The following is a 13991-nucleotide window of genomic DNA, read 5'->3' on the forward strand; positions in this document are numbered from 1 at the left end:
CTGACCTGGACTCAAACCCAGGTCCCTGTGACTACCTTAACCAATACTGTATATATGTGGCACCTACATTTGAAGAAATTGTCAGAAATTGTCAGAGGGATGTCAGGAGTTAGAGGGATGAGTCAGGTATTTCCTTATTTCCTTCCATCAAAGGGCAAAGTGCATGGTGAACACACCAGGGACATTGCTCCTTTCTTGATAGTTAATTATGCTTTGGCTTATCATGGTCATTTACGGTAAACCCTTTGCTATTTCCTTGTACGATATAAACAACATATTCTAAGTGTCATAATCTCGGCGCACAATTGAGGCTGTGTCTTACTAGCTACTACAAGGTAAGCATTTTCACTTCTTGTTTTGAGGCTTACTTTATAACTTACTTTATCTTGTACACAAAAAGGGTGATATCTAAAACCTAAAACGGTTATTTGGCTGTCCCCATAGGGTAACAATTTTTGGTTCCAGGTAGAACCCTTTTGGTTCCAGGTATAACCCTTATGTGTTACATGCAAAACCCTTTTTGGGTTTTACAGAGGGTTCTACACATAGCCGAGGGTCCTACACATGCACACATTACTAGCCCTGTATTAGCGGACCTATATTGACTTTGGTAGCACATGCAAAAAAAAATGTGATGGCAAAGAAACAGGTGAGTAAATGACCTGTTGTTGTTGTTGTTGTTGTTATTGTTCTTTTTATTCTTATTGTCTCTGCACACAGTATGGCTTTCCATATTCATATTCGTGAGGATGTGGACAAAAGAGAGATTGAGATCACTGGGAATACCAATGATGCCATGGGATATGCTGAGACTTTGCTACAGACCTACCCATTTCATAAAATCATGAAAGGTGCTGCAAATGAGCCCAATTTGGGAAATTATCAAAATATTGTTTTAAAAATATTGTTTAATTTTCCCTCTAGCTAATGCATTTACACAAATGACAAAATCATTCATTACATTATTAGTAATGCTAAATATACATATTTGGTTCATTCCTAGATTAGAGTGCATTTTGGGTAGTGTAATCTTGTCAAATATAACAATTTATTCTGTTATAAAGTTGCCCCATCTGAAGAGGTTCAATTAAGAAAAATTACTATAAAGGTGACAATAAAAGTGACAGGATTGACCATAACAAGTTTTATTTAATTTATATTTTTAAATGTAACCTCTATTTCACTAGGCAAGTCAACAAGGTTGACAATTTAATATTAAATCAGCCCAAATTCACTTTGTGCCCGGTGGAATGGAAGCTTGTTCTATGTAACAGTGAGGAGAAATTGAATGCAAGCTTAACAATATTTGAACTTGTTAAAATATTTCTAGTCTATCTATCTATGGGTAACAGGGTTGATGTATTATGCTCGACATGCTCAGTTTTCCACTTCAAAACACCAGAAAATAGCTACAGCGTAGAACCATATTTTTAACTATGATTTAACTATTAATATTCAGTGTTTGTTATGAAAAACATATTTTTAAAGGAATAGTTTTACCATATTAAAACGAGAGTCCAGTTCGCAATACAAGGTTGAATTTAAACCTAGTAAAGGGTTTACTAATCACATTACACTCTGTGTACAATAATAGTGTTGAACATGATTTTTGAATGACTATCTCATCTCTGTACCCCACACCTACAATTATCTGTAAGGTCCCTCAGTCGAGCAGTGAATTTCAAATACAGATTCAACCACAAAGAGGAGGGAGGTTTTCCAATGCCACGCAAAGAAGGGAACCTATTGGTAGATGGGTAAAAAAACAGACATTGAATATACCTTTGAGTGTGGTATTAATTACACTTTGGACGGTGTATCAATACACCCAGTCACTACAAAGACGCAGGAAACCACTCAGGTATTTCACCATGAGGCCAATGGTGACTTTAAAACAGTTAGAGTTTTTTTATTAGTTTTATTTTACCTTTATTTTACTAGGCAAGTCAGTTAAGAACAAATTCTTATTTTCAATGACTGCCTAAGAACAGTGGGTTAACTGCCTGTTCAGGGGCAGAATGACAGATTTGTACCTTGTCAGCTAGGGGATTTGAAGTTGCAACCTTTCGGTTACTAGTCCAACACTCTAACCACTAGGCTGCCCTGCCGCCCCAGTTTAATGGCTATGATGGGAGAAAACTGAGGATAGATCAGCACCATTGTAGATAATCCACAATGCTAACCTAATTGATAGAGTGAAAAGAAGGAAGCTTGTACAGAATAAAACATTCCAACATCCTGGTTGCATAAAGGCACTAAAGTAATACTACCAAAAAATGTGGCAAAGCAATACATTTTTGGTCCTGAATAGTGTTATGTTTGGGGCAAATCCAATACAACACATTACTGAGTACCCCTCTCCATATTTTCAAGCATAATGGTGGCTGCAGCATGTTATGGGTATGCTTGTAAATCATTAGAGACTGGGGAGTTTTTCAGAATATAAAATAAATGTAATGGGGGTATGAATACTTTCTGAAGGTCTACTTACATAATTATTGAGATTCTAGAATGTAATACTTTGTTTATGTTACTGTATTTCTGCACTTTAACTTCATATGGTCTTCAAAAAACGTGCAAGCTTTGCAACCTAATCTGATATTGAAATGTGAAATCTTACATTTTTCACAGAAAAAAAAGAAATTTGTCATGGCTTCCTTTTTGGACGTTGCTTTGAAGGAGGTACAGTATAACACTGCGGTATTATCAGTGGAAATGCACCATTTGTGATAGAAATTATTTTCTTTTGACAAAAATGTATGTTCTAATTTCCCTGACTTAATCAGTATGGGTTTATTGCACTGATATTGATTTATATTTAAGATGTATGTATGGGTGTCCATTCTACTATGCCATATCAATGGGAGGTGGAGAATGGACTTGGTTGGTCATGTATCCCAGAGAATGAGGGAATTGAGAGAGACTACTGTGACCCAGCAAAGACCGAAAGGTATCTATTTTAAACCGAGACAATTACTAAATATGTAAAAATTAAGTAAAAGCCTTGAAAGTGTTTTTTTATGCCCTAGCCATGGAATACCACCGGTGAACTTTATCCTCATGATCCGCGGTCACAGCAAAGTTCGGCGACTTGCTACGGTTTCCTCCCTGGACCAACCAGAAGCTGCCCTTGCTACCAAGTGGGCTTGGTACTGGGAAGAAGAGGATGAATGCTGGAACGTATTTTGGTCATCAGTATGTAGTGATACCTAATTTCCCCCTCTCTAATATGGCACAAAGAAAATAAGAAAGTATCCCTAATGTGTGTGTGTGTACTAAGACTGTGGAGGACCTAGAGAGGGTGTACAGTGATCCCTTTCTTGGCTCAGTGTTTGAGTTCACTGCTGGACGACACACCTATGAAGTCAATTTGGAAGGTAGGCTGATATTATCTACCTGCTTTAGTATCTACCTGCTTTACTTTCTGAACTGAGAAAGATATGATTTTTTAGACATGATCCAGAGTAACAAGAGCTCACACACCCAAAGACTGGTAAGAAGACGTCCGATCTTCAAATCTCCCAGAGATGTTCAGAGAGCAATTTGGTAAGAGTGAAATACAGCAAACTGAATTATTGATTTTCAAAAAAAAAAAATACTACATTGAAATAATCTGGGCAAGATTATGTAATTAGATTTTGAATTAGATTTTCACTAAGGGTGATATTGAGTGAGTCTCCAGATAGGTATTAGCTACCTTTGTGGCAAGATGAGGACAATATGATCATTGATGACCATTTGTATCCCCTCACTCCTTCCTTAAGCATGTCTAATACCAACTCTTCGATTGTGCCATCTTACTGGGACCAGTCTCGATTGCCTGGGATCGGCTTTGAGGTAATGGAAAAACACCCAAAAAGCATAAAACATACATGCACTGTGTTAATGTTCACTGTGGATGTGATGTTACATTAAACTATCAGATTAACTTGTTTGAATACAAACCAGGATCATATTGTTCTGAACAAATTGTATAGCATGTAGTACCACACGGTGTCTTCTAAAAGCATGTATTATTGTGTATGAATGAGCTTACGAAGGGTTTTTCTTCACAGAGAGTTATGTTGTCAAGCTCAACAGGTGAACACGAAGACATGAAGGCCCTTTTTGAGAAAACTGTGGTGGGGTTTAGAATACACACGATTGAGAGAGTACAAAACCCAGCCTTATGGAAGTTCTACGTGATGTATGTTTCTTAAAGAGATAGTTCACTCAAAATACAAATCTGTGTTTTCTTCTTACCGTGGACGTCTCTGACAGTTTAAGTGCATATTTTGATAATCATGCTAACATTTTGGTATTATGAAAACATGTGGATGATATTTACTGAAACTGATCTCAATTCAAAATAGAAATAACACCGTTAATGAACAAAGTGATTTTCAACACTATACAGCTTCTAATGAGTTATTTTATGATGTTAGCCTTGATATATGCAACTGTACAGTGATTCTGCATTTACCATTTTAATGACACATTTGTTAGTCTTATTAAATGTAAATAATGGCACACTAAAATAGGTTGATTCACGAATATTCCTTTTTAGACAAAGAGATCAAATGAAATCTTCCTTGACAAGCATCAATGAGAAGCAGCTTTTCCATGGTACTGACTCCAAATACGTTGACAGTATTTGCAGAGAACTTTGACTGGAGAATATGTGGAAAGAATGGAACTTCCTACAGAAAAGGTAGAATGCCAGTACTATGTATGCAATGTTTCAATAAATCCAAAATAATTTTACATTTATATTTTAGTAATTTAGCAGACACTTTTTTTTTCTTTTCCAGAGAGACTTAATAAATGTTGTATTGACAATTTGCTTGTCTATGTCTGTGTGTATTGAATATCATTATGGGATAAATAATATAATTTAAAATGTTTTCTCTAAAAGTGAAGTCCCACATTCTTACATAATGAAATGTCTCTGAACACAACTGGTTTAATAAATGTTGTAATTTTATTTTTCCTTACTGTCAGTGTGGACAAAAGCTATATATAAAAAGCAGATTTTTTTTAAACACTGGGCTAAACGTTGTCTAATATTTCTTATTTTCAGGAAGTTACTTTGCTAGGGATGCTAAGTACTCACACGTATACACCAGCCAGTCAGGATTGAGGTCCATGTTTGTTTGTCAGGTGCTGGTGGGAGACTACACTGTGGGAAACTACAGATATGAGAAACCACCTCCTAAAGAAACCGGAGGATCCAGCTTCTATGACAGCTGTGTGGACAACATTCAAGACCCCAGAGTGTTTGTAGTTTTTGAAACGCATCAGGTTTACCCCGAGTACCTCATACAGTACAGTGATGGTAACACTCAGCAAAACCCTGCTCCACAGCCTGGCCCTGCTCCTCCACCAAACCCTGCTCCCCAGCCTGGCCCTGCTCCTCCACCAAACCCTGCTCCCCAGCCAAATCCCTCTGATTCAGATGAACCTGAATTTAATTGTTGTGTTCAGTGCTTGATAAGGACCTTCCGTTGGCCATTACGCATTTGTGTTCGCTGCTGTGATAATTGACCGGGCCTTAGTGAATACAGTGGGAGGGGGGGGGGGGGGGGGTCGAGGGATTTTACAAAACACTCCTAGTTCGTGTCATCTGCCGTCAAACTGATTGTCTTCATTTGAAAATGTAGTTATTGTCATTTGTAACAATTTGTGTTCTCCATTTGTAATATATCAATTATCAAGTTCAATAAAAAAAGTCAACTTACTAACACCGCTATTGCTATGTATTTTTTTTATTTACACTGTGTGTACAGTGCCTTGCGAAAGTATTCGGCCCCCTTGAACTTTGCGACCTTTTGCCACATTTCAGGCTTCAAACATAAAGATATAAAACTGTATTTTTTTGTGAAGAATCAACAACAAGTGGGACACAATCATGAAGTGGAACGACATTTATTGGATATTTCAAACTTTTTTAACAAATCAAAAGCTGAAAAATTGGGCGTGCAAAATTATTCAGTCCCTTTACTTTCAGTGCAGCAAACTCTCTCCAGAACTTCAGTGAGGATCTCACTTCTGTAAAGCCCAGCTCTGTGGAGTGTACCGCTTAAAGTGGTCCTATGAACAGATACTCCAATCTTATCTTTAGTCTCTTTGTTGCCTCTCTGATTAATGCCCTCCTTGCCTGGTCCGTGTGTTTTGGTGTGCGGCCCTCTCTTGGCAGATTTGTTGTGGTGCCATATTCTTTCATTTCTTTAATAATGGATTTAAATGGTGCTCCATGGGATGTTCAAAATTACGAATATTTTTTATAACCCAACTCTGATCTGTACTTCTCCACAACTTTGTCCCTGACCTGTTTGGAGAGCTCCTTGTGTTACGGTTTTCTTCTATCTCCTCCTCTGACGAAGAGGTGTAGCAAGGATCGGACCAAAATGCAGCGTGGTAATTTTCATACATGTTTAATAACGAATAAACACGAACAATACAAAATCAAGAAACGTAACACGAAAACCAAAACAGCCTATACTGGTGCAAACTAACACAGTAACACAGAGACAGGAACAATCACCCACGAAACACTCAAAGAATATGGCTGCCTAAATATGGTTACCAATCAGAGACAACGATAAACACCTGCCTCTGATTGAGAACCACTTCAGGCAACCATAGACTTTTCTAGAAAACCCCACTATACCACAATCCCGATACCTACAAAACAAAACAATACTAAATACACTACATAATAAACCCATGTCACACCCTGGCCTGACCAAAATAATAAAGAAAACACAAAATACTTAGACCAGGGTGTGACACCTTGGTCTTCATGGTGCCGCTTGCTTGGTGGTGCTCCTTGCTTAGTGGTGTTGCAGACTCTGGGGCCTTTCAGAACAGGTATATATATATATATATATATATATATATATATATATATATATATATATATATATATATATATATATATATATATATATACTGAAATCATGTGGCAGATCATGTGACACAGATTGCACACAGGTGGTCTTTATTTAACTAATTATGTGACATCTGAAGGTAATTGTTTGCACCAGATCTTATTTAGGGGCTTCATAGCAAAGGGGTTGAATGCATATGCACGTACCACTTTTACATTTTTTATATATATTTTTAATTTCACTTCACCAATTTGGACTATTTGGTGTATGTCCATAACATGAAATCCAAATAAAAATCAATTTAAATTACAGGTTGTAATGCAACAAAATAGGAAAAACGCCAAGGAAGATGAATACTTTTTCAAGGCACTGTATCTATAGCTGTGCTAGCCAGAAAACAATGGTTTAAATATAATGAATTAGCTGAGTTAATTAAATCAGTGGCATGCGGATAATGCTGTTGTCCATCAGTCCATCTTCTGTCTCAAACAGATGGCTTTAAATGCTAATCTTACTGCTACTTAAAGCTGTCACCCTGTCCCTGACATGGTTTAAAACTTCTTGATGCAACCACCCCGTTAGCGGGATCATTTTCGTCAACATCAGCTTAATTGCAGAGCGCCAAATTCAAATTAAATTACTAAAAATATTTAATTTTCATGAAATCACAAGTGCAATATAGCAAAACACAGCTTAGCTTGTTGTTAATCCACCTGGCATGTCAGATTTCCAAAAAGCTTTTCGGCGAAAGCGTACCAAGCGTTTATGTAAGGACATCTCTCTCAGCAGACAAAACATTACAAACAGCTAGCAGTAAAGTAGATTGGTCACGAAAGTCAGAAAAGCAATAAAATGAATTGCTTACCTTTGATGATCTTTGGATGTTTGCACTCATGAGACTCCCAGTTACACAATAAATGTTCCTTTTGTTCCAAAAATATTATTTTTAATATCCAAAATACCTCCATTTGGTTGGCGCGTTATGTTCAGAAATCCACAAGCTCGAGCAGTCACAACGGGGCAGACGAAAATTCCAAATAGTATCCGTAAAGTTCGTAGAAACATGTCAAACGTTTTTTATAATCAATCCTCAGGTTGTTTTTACAATATATAATCGATAATATTTAAACCGGACGTTTAACGTTTTTCATCCAAAAATCAAAATACTGCCCCCTACACTCAACAGGTTAAATCTTTATTAGATGAGCTTGATGCTGCATATGGTGACTTGATTCTCCACGCTTACGTAAGGTGGTTGAGTCGCGGGAAAGTACTGCAGCGATTTGTTGACTTGCTGCCCGAGATCAAATCATTTCTGGAGTCACGAAATGAGGAGCATGAGAAACTGTGTGATGATGCATGGCTGCTAGACTTTCTTCATGGACATAACAGCAAAACTGAACGAGCTTAACTATGAGCTTCAGGGAAAAGACAAAGACGTGGCACACATGATCCGCGCTGTCAATGCCTTTAAGGCCAAGGTGGGTGTGTGGGCCTCTCAGTTGAAAAATGGAAGAATGGTGCACTTCCTGTTGCATTTATCTCAAACCCTTTCCTCCCCTTTGAGATTGAGGAGGTGTCCGCCAAATTCCAGCAAGTATTTGCTTTACCAGTCGTAGTTGACATGGAAATAATTGAATTGAAAAATGACATTGAGTTGAAAGCAAGATCAAGAAACAGTGACTTTTGGGGTTCCCCCTCCTTTCATCCTGCGCACTTAAGGCGAAGGCCTACTTTGGATCGACATATCTCTGTGAGATGGCCTTTTCACAGATGAAAATAATAAAGTCAATGAACAGGTCTTGTCTAACTAATAGACATCTCACAGACAGTGTCAGACTTGCTGTGTCAAACTATGAGCCAGACTACAGTGCACTTGCTGATAGTGTGCAATCACAGCCATCACATTGAATGTGTATGTGTGTGTGTGTGTGTGGGGGGGGATCTCATCCACAGCCATCAGAGTGAGTGAGTATTGCCAGTTTCAAATCTGTTGTAGGCTATATTGTTTACAAAAGTATATGATCTGTGTTGTATGTTGGTCAAAAATAGAAAATAAAACAGTACTGTACATGATTGGCTAAGGCCTGTAATTGACTGATTATTGAGGTAATGAATTGTAGTAGGGCTGTGATTTGTGTGAAAGTATTTTTGAACAATTGAATGATGTGACTGTTGTCATAATATTTTGAATGCTAGTTGCACTTTGTCATGGAAATTGCAAGATTATGTTATAATGCTTGTATTGCATTATAATGGTTGTTTTATTCGACAGAATATAGTATTCTGTTAACTATTGTGTGTGTGTTCTACTGAGGATGGGCCTCTATGAGATAACATTGACAGAGGAGATGTCTTTGGGTGATAAAACCTAAAGAGCATTCCAGAGCATGAGTGAATGTTTCTGTTCTATACCGTACCAGGGAGAGATGGTTCCAGTTTGGAGTAGGAGGGCCAGACACTGGTCTATACAATGAATACTGTTTACACAGCAGTTGCTGTCTGCTATGTATTATAGATATCTTTCATACAAATCTTAACCTTGTGACCCATTCTATCTGTTGCTTGTCATGTAGGTTGAAAGGGGTGTATCTTGGTTATAAAAGACCTTTGTACTTTTGTTTTATCACTCTCAACGGTTCATTAGAAATGGTGAGTCGTTGAAAGTCATTGCTATTGCAAAGCTCTTATTATTTAAAGATGTCGTTTAAGTATAACTTTGACTTGTGTGAAGTTTGTCTCTCCTCATTTGATAATACAGAAATTAACCACCACAACTTACTTGAGTATTGTCATTTTGAAGTGTCTTGAAATATGATGTTTATAAAGGGAAAGTGAAACAGTACTGTACATGATTGGCTTAGGCCTGTAATTGACTGATGATTGAGGTTATATATGAATGGTGAATGAGTAATAGGCCTGTGGAAATATAGAAAAATGTAATGTGACTGTTATAAAATGTTGAATGATAGTTGCACTTACTTCTGATTATAGTATTTGTATAATTAAATTAATACTTTGCTTATGACTGACAGGTAACAAAATAAAGAATGTCAAAGTGGAACTACATTGTGGCCTTGTTTTTTTCGTCATTTTTTGCAAGTGGTAGATCTTGGTTTACATTTGGGCTTAAAAAGGTTGTTGACCACTGCGGTAGACCATTCCATTTGTGTGGGCAGGCTAAGGAGTATTGTTGTCTCTGAGGGGTCTTGTTTGTCTTGGCCTAGTTTGCTAACTACCTCTCTCAAAGAGTGCAGTGTATAAAGTCAGAACATCTGCTGTCTCAGTCACTTCCTGTCACCAAGGGAGCACCCCAAGGCTCGATCCTAGGCCCCACGCTCTTCTCAATTTACATCAACAACATCGCTCACGCAGTAGGAAGCTCTCTCTTTCATTTATATGCAGATGATACGGTCTTATACTCAGCGGGCCCTACCCCAGAATTTGTGTTAAATGCTCTACAACAAAACTTTCTTTGTGTCCAACAAGCTTTCTCTACCCTTAACCTTGATCTTAACACCTCCAAAACAAAGGTCATGTGGTTTAGTAAGAAGAACGCACCTCTCCCCACAGGTGTGATTACTACCATTGAGGGTTTAGAGCTTGAGGTAGCCACATACAAGTACTTGGGAGTATGGCTAGACGGTACACTGTCCTACTCTCAGCACATATCAAAGCTGCAAGCTAAAGTTCAATCTAGACTTGGTTTCCTTTATCCTAATTGCTCTTCTTCCACCCCAGCTGCCAAACTAACCCTGATTCAGATGACCATCCAACCCATGCTAGATTACGGATATGTAATTTATAGATCGGCAGGTAAGGGTGTTCTCAAGCGGCTAGATGTTCTTTAAAATGGCTCCAACAGAGAGGGCTGCCTCGTTTCCCACCTTTATGAATTTTTGAATGTATTCTTTCTTACTCTGTTAGCCCATAAAACATTTGTGTGTTATTACATACAGCCGGGAAGACACTATTGGATATCAGAGTGACGGTAACTCATCAGCACTACCAGCATTGCGACCAGAAATACGATTTCTTCTAATCGGATCCTTTGTTCGCACCCCCAGGGCGATTGAACTGGTATCAGAAGCCAAGTGGTCTTCTAGTGGTATTCTAGTCCGACTTAGGAGGCATGCACACCACCCACTGCTTCCGAGTATATTACTCACAAATATCCAGTCTTTGGATAATAAAGTTGATGAGCTCAGGGCGAGGGCTTCTTTCCATCGAGACATCAGGGACTGTGACATACTCTGTTTCACGGAAACATGTTTCTCTCGGGATATACTGTCTGAGTTGGTCCAGCCCACTGGGTTCTCAGTTCATCGCCCAGACAGGAATAAATATCTCTCCGGGAAGAAGGGCAGGGGTGTATGTTTCATGATTAACGACTCATGGTGTAATAATTATAACATACAGGAACTCAAGTCCTTTTGTTCACCTGACCTAGAATACCTCACAATCAAATGCTTACCGTATTATCTAGCAAAAGATTTGTATTTGGTTATAGTCACGGCCATGTATATCCCCCCTCAAGCCAATACCACGACGGCCCTCAAAGAACTTTACTGGACTTTATACAAACTGGAAACCACATATCCTTTGGCTGCATTTAATGTAGCTGGGACTTTTAACATAGCAAAGTTGAGGAAAAGGCTGCCAAAGTTCTATCATCATATCGACTATACTACTCATGCTGCTAAACCACTGTTACTCCAACTTCCGGCCTGGGGGTGCCGATGCTCCTGAAGAAGGTTATCCAGAAAGAAATGTGAGTCTTATTCAGTACATTTAGTTATTGCTTGCTTTTCTAATAGTGCTGAGCGATGAACCGTAATGACAGTTATTTTTGGTTTTAAAAACAACTACACAAAAATATAAATACAACGTGCAACAAATTCAACTATTTTCCTGAGTTACAGTTTATGTAAGGAAATCAGTCAATTGAAATCAATTCATTTGGCCCTAATCTATGGATTTCACATGACTGGGAATACAGATATGCATCTGTTGGTCACAGGTACCTTGAAAAAAAAGGTAGGAGCATGAATCAGAAAACCAGTCAGTATCTGGTGTGACCACCATTCGCCTCTATGACCTGTGCAACGTTGTCCCACTCCTATTCAATTGCTGTGCAAAGTTGCTGGATATTGGCAGGAACTGGAACAGTGTTGTACATGTCAATCCAGAGCATCCCAAACATGGTCAATGGGTGACATGTCTGCTGAGTATGCAGACCATGGAAGAACTGGGATATTTTCAGCTTCCAGGAATTGTGTACAGATCCTTGAGTCACGAGGCCATACATTATCATGCTGAAACATGAGGTGATGGATGGCATGACAATGGGCCTCAGGATCTTGTCACGGTATCTCGGTGCATTCAAATTGCCATCGATAAAATGAAATTGGGTTTGTTGTCCATAGCTTAGGCCTGCCCATACCATAACCCCACTGCCACCATGGGGCACTCTGTTCACAACGTTGACAGCAGAAAACAGCTTGCCCACACGACGCCATACTGCCATCTGGCCGCTACAGTTGAAACCGAGAATCATCTGTGAAGAGCATACTTCTCCAGTGTGCCAGTGGCCATCGAAGGTGAGCATTTGCTTACTGAAGTCGGTTTAAGACACATAACTGCAGTCAGGTCAAGACCCTGGTGAGGACGACGAGCATGCAAATCAGATTCCCCGAGATGGTTTCTGACAGTTTGTACAGAGATTCTTCGGTTGTGCAAACCCACAGTTTCATCAGCTGTCCGGGTAGCTGGTCTCAGATGATCCCGCAGGTGAAGAAGCCAGATGTAGAGGTCCTGGGCTGGCTTGGGTAAACTTGGTCTGCGGTTGTGAAGCCAATTGAACGTACTGCCAAATGTTCTAAAAGGATGTTGGAGATGGCTTTTGGTAGGGAAATTAACATTCAATTCTCTGGCAACAGCTCTGTTGGATGCAAACGTCAACACTTGAGACATCTGTAGCATTGTGTTGTGTGGTAAAACTGCACATAGACTGCAGAGTGGCCTTTTATTGTCCCCAACACAAGGTGCACCTGTATAATGATCGTGCTGTTTAATCAGCTTCTTAATATGTCACACCTGTCAGGTGGATGGATTATGTCAGCAAAGGGGAAATGCTCACTAATAAGAATGTAAACAAATGCGTGCACAACATTTGAGAGAAAAGCTTTTTGTGCGTCTGGAACATTTCTGGGATCTTTTATTTCAGCTCATGAAACATGGGACCAACACTTTATATATTGCGTTTATATTTTTGTTCAGTGTAATTGACCGACATTGGTTCAATATTTGAATTCCATATTGTTCTTTCTTTTTCTGAGGTCAATGCCAACATTCTGCAGTAAGCCTACCTTTTGCTAGAAATCAGACCTGGTTTTAATGTCTATGGTGCAGACATGGGGAGAAGAGACAGAAGAATGCATGATTGACAGGGATAGAGAACAGTTGCTTTGCTAGGTATCTCTACCTGAAAATACTTTATCTAAGTGACTGATAGTTGGTATTCATCAGTCATAAAAGTATTCCGTATTTACTTTGAAGAAATATTAAAATTGTGATTTTGTCAGGCATCAGCTCTATAGAGATGAGATGATGACTTGGAATGAAATAACAGTCATCCAATAAAACAAATGTAATATACACAACGTCTGAAATATAGTAATGTGAATAAATTATGGTTAATAAGTGATAAGCAGTAATGGGCAGTCATTACCATAATTTAAAAAAAGTATTATTCTGTGTTGTTACAGCATTCAACCCACATAACGCATAGTGCATTTAATGACTTTGAAAAATTATCGAAACCGAAAGATTTGAAACCGTACAGACATCAAAAAGCACTAACACTAAGAATGTTCTTCGTTTTTCTACTTTTGCCTCCAGACCTTCTCCAAATGTTCCTGGGTCTTCCTGGTTTTCTTTTTCCCTGTGGGTTTTAGGTTAGGGCTTGTCTGGTTGTGTCACGTCCTGACCTTAGTTCCTTTTGTATGTCTTTATTTTAGTTTGGTCAGGGTGTGAGTTGGGGTGGGCATTCTATGTTTTGTGTTCTATGTTTTCTATTTCTATGTGTTTGGCCTGGTATGGTTCCCAATCAGAGGCAGCTGG

At 38.7% G+C, this 13991-nt stretch overlaps 1 pseudogene; it reads left to right on the forward strand.

Annotated features, from left to right (window-relative positions):
* Positions 1 to 228: 228 nt before the first annotated feature.
* LOC116354957 (protein mono-ADP-ribosyltransferase PARP12-like) lies at positions 229 to 5722 on the forward strand (annotated as a pseudogene).
* Positions 5723 to 13991: the final 8269 nt, after the last annotated feature.

The sequence above is a fragment of the Oncorhynchus kisutch genome, linkage group LG19, assembly GCF_002021735.2.
Source record: "Oncorhynchus kisutch isolate 150728-3 linkage group LG19, Okis_V2, whole genome shotgun sequence".
NCBI lineage: Eukaryota > Metazoa > Chordata > Actinopteri > Salmoniformes > Salmonidae > Oncorhynchus > Oncorhynchus kisutch.